Consider the following 7394-nt stretch of genomic DNA (forward strand, 5'->3'; position numbering starts at 1 on the left):
TAAGAAAAGAATAAATTCTCGAAGATTGACCATAAGTAAACGATAATTACCACTTCCGTTTTCATCCTACACACCGCGCCCTAATAGTCAATTTCCAAAGACTTGAGGTGGGTTGCTGGAGTGCGTGCATCTTCTTGCACTATGGCAGCGGGCAATCTTGCATAGTGGTGGTCGTTCTGACACAAGGAGGCTCTTTGAGGATAGCTAGAGGTGGTACTTCTAGTGCAATTGATATCTACGATATGTTGGCGAGCTGTGGGCAATATAGGCTACTAGATAGATGAGATGCATTGGCCATATCTCGGAGGATGTGAAAAGCTTAGTGATCGCCCAATATGGTGCTTGTGTATTGGCTTGGCGGCTTTGCAACGGAGTACGGTGGCTAACCCAATGTGGCAGGGTAAGTATAGTGTAGGACATCATCGACGGTGTGAGTGGCAATGACGACACGAGTGCCATATGGCTTAGAGCTTACCGCGGCGGGTGGAAATGGCTTGGTGTGTGACATTGTCGGTAATGACGGCGCAAGCAATGACGATGCCATGTCCACATGATTCCTTTATGTTTTTGTGACTATGGTGTAGTGTGGTGACCAACATTTGGTGGTATGGAGCTTCTGGAGTGGCGGTGGATGCGCAACCACTTGTGTAGAGGTGTTGTACAATGCATGTTGAGGACCCAATTCAAGTAGACACCATTGTTATTTATTTATTTTCCATTGCTTGCAGTTGTTAGCTTAGCAAGCATCCCTGTTTTAGTCCTTTAAGAGCAACTCCAGCAAATACCAGACGTCTAGGACTCACCTACTTTTGGCAATTGAGTGGCAAAAAACTTATTATAGTAAGGCCATTCCTCAGTCCCTCAAACGTAGAAAGTCCTCGGATCACCCTCAAGTCATTATTCCCATGACTCTCTGTATGGTCCTTACTTTATGGTTTCTATCCTTCCCATATAGATGGCCCTTCGGGCCGCTCGGCCCAGCACGGCACGAGCCCGTGCTCGGCCTGGCCCGGTGATCATGGGACTACACGGCTTGTCAGGTCCATCGGGCCGTGCCGTGCCAGCCCACGGGCGGCACCAACGGCCCAAGCACGGCCCTAAAGGGGCTAGGCCGTGCTGAGTCGGCCCGACGGCCTGCTGGTCAAACGTGCCTGAGTCGGCCTAGGAGCGAGCTGCTACGTTGCCGTAGCGGGAGCTCCTGCTGCGCCGCCGCCAGGCGGTGGCCATCGAACGTGGAGGAGCTGCGCCGGCGCCACGGGAGGAGTTGCCGTCGCCAGGCACTGGCCGTCGGGTGCGTTGGGCGGAGTCAGAGGAAAGCGAGGAGGTAGCGGGGGGGGGGGGTGCCCACGGAGTCACGCTGCGTCACTGCGCGAGCCGAGTCGGGGTGCGGCGGCTGGGTGTGGGAATTAGGAATTAGGGTTTGGTTTTTATACCTAAGTTGAAGGTGGCTGTGAAAGGCCTTAAAAGGCCATCTGCAGATCGGGGCGGGCGGCACGACGGGCTGTGCCCAGGCATGGCCCTAGGATCGGGTCGCTGGCCTGGGCCCGATGGCCATCGGGCCGTGTCGTTCCTGGGCCGGGCCAAAAGAGCAGGCTGTGGGTGGGCCATCAGGCCTCGGGCCTTATGGCAAGTATACCTTCCCATCCCCCTTCTAACTCTACACCCGCATAGAATCACTTTATCATCCGAGCCCCCCTCTATTGCCATTGGTTGGATCCACCTCCCCGCCGCCGATAATTAGATCCTTACTCCACCCTGCCTCCCTGATGTTTTCTCTGCCCAATTTTGTCCCTTAGGTGAAACCCTAGCTCGTGCCTCCCACCTCTGGATTTCCATGCTTGAACCGCCCCTAACCTTGACCTTTGACGCTTCAAGCTCCACACGCCCACTACCAAGGTCGGCCCCCCAGCTCCTGCTCTCCTACCTCCACGGTTCGGCCTTGAGCTCCAGCCCACTCCTCGGCCCCAGCAATACCTTAGCTTCCACCCGGCCCCACGTAAGTCCATATCAAATTTTGTGCAAATTTATTCAGTATGTTTGTACATGGATGTTGCTATATGAACCCATGGATGTGTCAACTAAATGTCGACTTGGAGTATGAAATGTGAATTCGAGCATGGGAGTTTGTTTGTGAATTTATTTGAGACTATCCATTCCTATGTGTGTATCTATATGATGTTGACGGATGATAAGATTTAATGTAATAGTTGTGGGATTATGAAGAGTTAATTGATTTGTATAAACTACATATTATAATTTGACTTGATGTAGTGTCAAAAAGAGAGAATACATGTATGGGTGAAAAGAGAAGATGAAGTAGGGGCCTGATTCGAGGGACTTTAACGGAGTTAATTGTTCTGTTCTGTTCAGTGTGAGCTGGTGCTCTTGCCTGATTGTTTTTTAAGAGAAAAAGACACAAGTCTCTACGTAAGTTTCGTTGAGCTGGACGATGAATTTGTTCACCTTCATGAGGCGTGACGCCGCCGATTATATGTTCAACCGCCCAAGGTGTTTGTGCAACACGAAATGGCCGAAGCTTAGCGCCGGAGCCAGGACGGGGCGCCGCCGGGGAATCCTGTTCCGATCCCGATTGCCCAGAGTGCAAAGGACGCCCATGGACGACCCGGGCTCGGAATAGGATTTGCCGGGCTCCCACACCTTGTCTTATAACTACAAGGACTAGAGTCCAGCGAGCGCGCAATCGCGCATCGTTCCTGTTACAACTACCCGGCCGGCCCGATCATCTTCTCCGGCCGCGCGCTAGCTGCCCTCTTGCCCGTCCGCCCGAATTTTTTATTTTTCAACTTTTTTTAAAAAAAATATTCACAAATAGACTCCGGGTGGTTTGATTTTCGTTTACGAAGACCGACCTCGGCGTCGTGGCTTTTGGCGCCGAGAAAACACGTCTCGGCGCCATGGCCAATGGCGCCGAGGTCATGGCGAGGCGTCGGACGTGGCGGTGACCTGGCGCCGACGTGGATAAGTCCTCGGCGCCATAGATCTTACGCCGAGCTCGGCGCCGGAGATCTTGACGTCGAGCTGTTACCCTATAGATCTTGGCACTGGTAGAGAACAGAGCTTTACTCCCGGTGGGAAACCCCCTCTAGTCCCGGTTCCCCACCCAGGAGCAAGCATCCGGGACTAAAGGGGGGTCCTTTAGTCCTGGGTCAGGAACCGGGACTAAAGGGGGACCTTTAGTTCCGGTGGGTAACACCAACCGGGACTAAAGGTGCCTCCTAACATGCCACGATGGCCGGCACCTTTAGTCCCGGTTGGTAATACGAACCGGGACTAAAGGTTTTTTCTTTTTTCTTTTCTTTTCATTTTTTTGTTTTCTTTTCAAAATAGGTTTTCGAAGTCGTATTGTACGCTGCTAATTATACATTTATATGCGCGTATAGTATGTTTCGGTTCAAGCACAATGAACGTATTAAATCACACAATTCAAGCATAGAAATATATATATATATATATATATATATATATATATATATATATATATATATATATATATATATATATGCATGTATGCATCATATATATATTTACATGCATGCATGCATATTTGTATTTTACATTATATTATTTTATGTGCATATATTACAAAAAGATTGCATTACAGTTGTTGTGATATAACAAGTTTTCTCTCAACCTCTAGCTTGGCTTCCATGGCAGTGTTGGGTCGAAGTAGAACTCGCCCTTGGAATCGATGACCTGCTCATTAAAAAATCCGGCTATAGACTCTTGAATTGCTTTGATTTGGTCTTGCCATATGACCTTTTCCTCCAACCATCGAGTCTTCATGTTTGAATTAAACGAAAATAAATTAATATATATATATATAAAGACATAGTAACACAATCAATAATAATAATTAAATAAATATATAGTGTATTTTTAACGTACTTTGAGTCTCTCTATAGGAGTTCTTTGGGAGACCACCTTGATAAACTTACAAACATAGTAATCACAGTAGTTGTTCCCCTGTTCCTGCCTCAGACACCACTTTACGAGAAAAAAGATTTGTCATCCAATCTGGTGATCTGGTGAAAGCTATATGTTTAATTAATAAAGATGATGCGATTTAGGGAACTTACTTTCAAAGGGATTACATTCAGTGGCGCTTTGCATTTTCCCATGTGTTGATTCTCAATAAAGGTTTTCCAAACACTGTCTAATAAAAAATTTGCCACGTCATCAGATATAGTTAATCATCATGTTTGTATGTATATATAGTTGCTAGAGATACCGAAATTACCTCTGGATAATATCTATCATATCTTGGTAGTCTTGTTGTGGTTTTCTCATCGAGTCATAGATTATCAAGTGACTTTTCAGTCACCAGATTGATGTCCATCAATATCCAGTGATTGCTACATGTGTTTATAGGATATAACGCATAACACTCATTAATTAACTAGAATCAACATATGAGCCATTAAGAACGATCGACATTATTAACACTCACTTGAAGTTGTAGGGAAAGAGTATATCCTTCTTGTGGCGTTGGTTCACTAAGAAGTTCATGAGGTTACTCTCTGACTCAGACTTCCAATTAATCTTTGGAGTAACTGGGTCTTTGAATACTATATGGGGATCAACAAAACCAATTTCATTACAGCCTTTCTTTCTGAGCTCTGTCATTGTAAATCTGCATATATATAGTACTTGTTAGGATAATTTATATGCATATACACACATATGATGAGTTTAATAATAGATCAAAAGAATTATTACTTATAGGCAATAGCAGCTAACGATAACTTTGTCTAGAGAGGTCAGGTGGCATAGTTGATGAAATTCTGCAAAGTCAACATACATAACATCATTGTCACGGAACCAATGTTCGTCTCTAATTCTGACACCAACGCAGAAGTCTCTACCGGTAGATGCCTGCATGTACCACTTGTTTAGCAGGTACATTTGCGTCCCCAGATCAGATAAGGCTTGAGGGTTGTATAGACTCTGGTCTAGTACAAATTTTTTCTTCTAAATATCAACCTCCGCCACACTCTCAATGTTTCTATCACCAAACATCTGGTAAAGGTCGAGACCAGTCTCATCAATAAATTCACCAAGGTGATCCAAATCGACATCCGGAGGTATGTTTGCCTGATGCATTAATCCTAAATTCGAACCATATTCATTACCAACAACTAGCGGAGGGACTGATTGGTGCGCTTGTTGTCCGAGTTGGGCAACTCCTTTCCCTGTCCGCTTCTTTTTCTGTGCCGCCTCAATTGACTTGGTGGGAGTGCGGTCATAGTCCGTTAACGTTGATTTGGACGGCTTACGAGATTCCCGCTGTTGTTGCTGGTAAGAAGCCACCCTTTTTCTTAGAATATCTGGAGCTACGAAGAAGTACGGTTTCTCTGGGTTTCTCCTTGCTTCTTGATTCTTTTTAAGTTTGTCATAGAATCTAGACATATCTTTTTTATATGCATCAGTTCCTTCTTCCTTCTCTTCAGATATTATTTTGGAAATAGCCCTTGGTTTCACGGTGGCTTTCTTTGCCGACGGGGACTGGTTCTTCGTTTGCGGGGCTGGCCTCTTGCTAGGCTTCTTGGTAGGCGGGGGCGGGGGAGGCGTTGGAGACCTCCTTGGAGGTGGTGGCAGCGGCGTTGGAGACCTCCTTGGAGGTGGCGGCTACGGCGTTGGAGACCTCCTTGGAGATGGTGTGGATGCAGCCTCGCCTTCCAACACAATGTCATCAGAGCACTATGATGATTTGGCGATTGAATAATTGGATTTAGGTTGGGGGAGGATCTGCTACAAAAAAAGGAATGACATATTATTATGAGCAGATTGTTAATTATTTAAGCCAATACAAATTAATGATGTAGTGTTTTCATCCGCACGTATCTATGGTGAGGTAGTTCAGGAGGAGGTGGAGCCGACATCCCGTGAATGATGATGTAGCGCTTGCGCCATAGAATGAATGTCTTCTCTGCTTCTCCTAGAGTCTTCTCGCCATCACCTCCAGGAATGTCAAGAGGCAAATCACTAAAACCTTTTTCAGCTTTATCTACCGAGATGGTAGCATATCCTTCTTGGATTATATTCCCATGAATCCTTGGTGTCTTGGTTCGATCGATAGGATTAACAAGACCGATGGCCACCTTGATTGTGGAATTCCCCTTCAGAATGTGTAGCTCACACGATGTACAAGGTTCAGTGACGTCATCCACAGGGAAGCGCAGTCCTGTGTCCCCTTGATTTGGTATCTCCGTGGAAGCGCAGCTGCTTTTCAACTGAATAGATTGGCTAATGTTGATTCCTGGCTCTGATGCCTGCTTGCTTGCACTCACTGCTATTTGCACTTGCCTTCTGATTTTCTCCTGCATTCTCGCTTCAAGGTTTTTTTCCCGCTCCTATGCTTCACGCACCGCTTCCTCCAACCTCTGGAGCCGCTGTGCCTCTTCTTCCTTCTTTCTCTGGCGGCTTCTGTAGGAAGGTCTGTCCTGAGAGAATCCATGCTCCCACGAGACACTTCCTTTGCCTCTAGTTCGGCCACCATGTTCAATAGTTCTGATGGCGTATGTCAGCTCATCCTTCTCTCTATTGGGCCTGAACGCACCACTAGCAGTAGCTCTCTGAGCATAAAATAATCTTTCTGCTGCTTCTTGCAATATTGCGCCATAAACGCACTTTCCTGTCTCCTGGTCTAGTGTTCCCCCATGAGCGAAAAACCAATTCTTTGCACGTTCTCCCCACTCGAGTGATTCTGGTATGATACCCTTGGCAAAAAGGTCGGCTTCCATTTTGTTCCACATCTTAATGGCAGTCGGGTAGCCACCTGATCCCAAGTTATGGTGGTATGTCTTCTGTTGGGCATTACGTTGGTTCTTTATCACCCGACTCACACCCTCTTCCGAAGTCTTGTACTGTACAAACTCATCCCAATAGGGCCTCTGCTTTGAGATCGTGCCTGGGACAGTAAAATCTGGTGCTATGTTCTTCTTGACATACGTCATGTATAGGTGTTTCTTTCAAGTCTGAAACTGGGTGGCCATCTTCTTCATTGCCCAATCCCTAACTCGCTCCTTCAATTCATCACCATCTATTATATCATCATAACCATCTGTTTGGAGCGTGAAATGTACCAAGACATCTTTCCAAATTAACGTCTTGTCACGATCGGAGACAAAACTGATATAAGGAGCATTGGTCTTCTTCTTCCATTCGCGGGTACTGATCGGGAGCTGGTCCCGTACAAAGTAACCACAGTGGTGCACGAATTTCATTTTATTTGGCCCACCCGGTTCGCCTGTATCCACATTGAACTCCGAGATGATGAAGCGGCGGCCCTCCAATGGCTTTTTGGGACCTCGAACATTTTTACTCTTCGTTGTAGTTGTTGATGTCGATCCAGAGGGCTACAAAACATAAACATT

The sequence above is a fragment of the Miscanthus floridulus genome, chromosome 10 (genome assembly GCF_019320115.1).
Source record: "Miscanthus floridulus cultivar M001 chromosome 10, ASM1932011v1, whole genome shotgun sequence".
Taxonomy (NCBI): Eukaryota; Viridiplantae; Streptophyta; class Magnoliopsida; order Poales; family Poaceae; genus Miscanthus; species Miscanthus floridulus.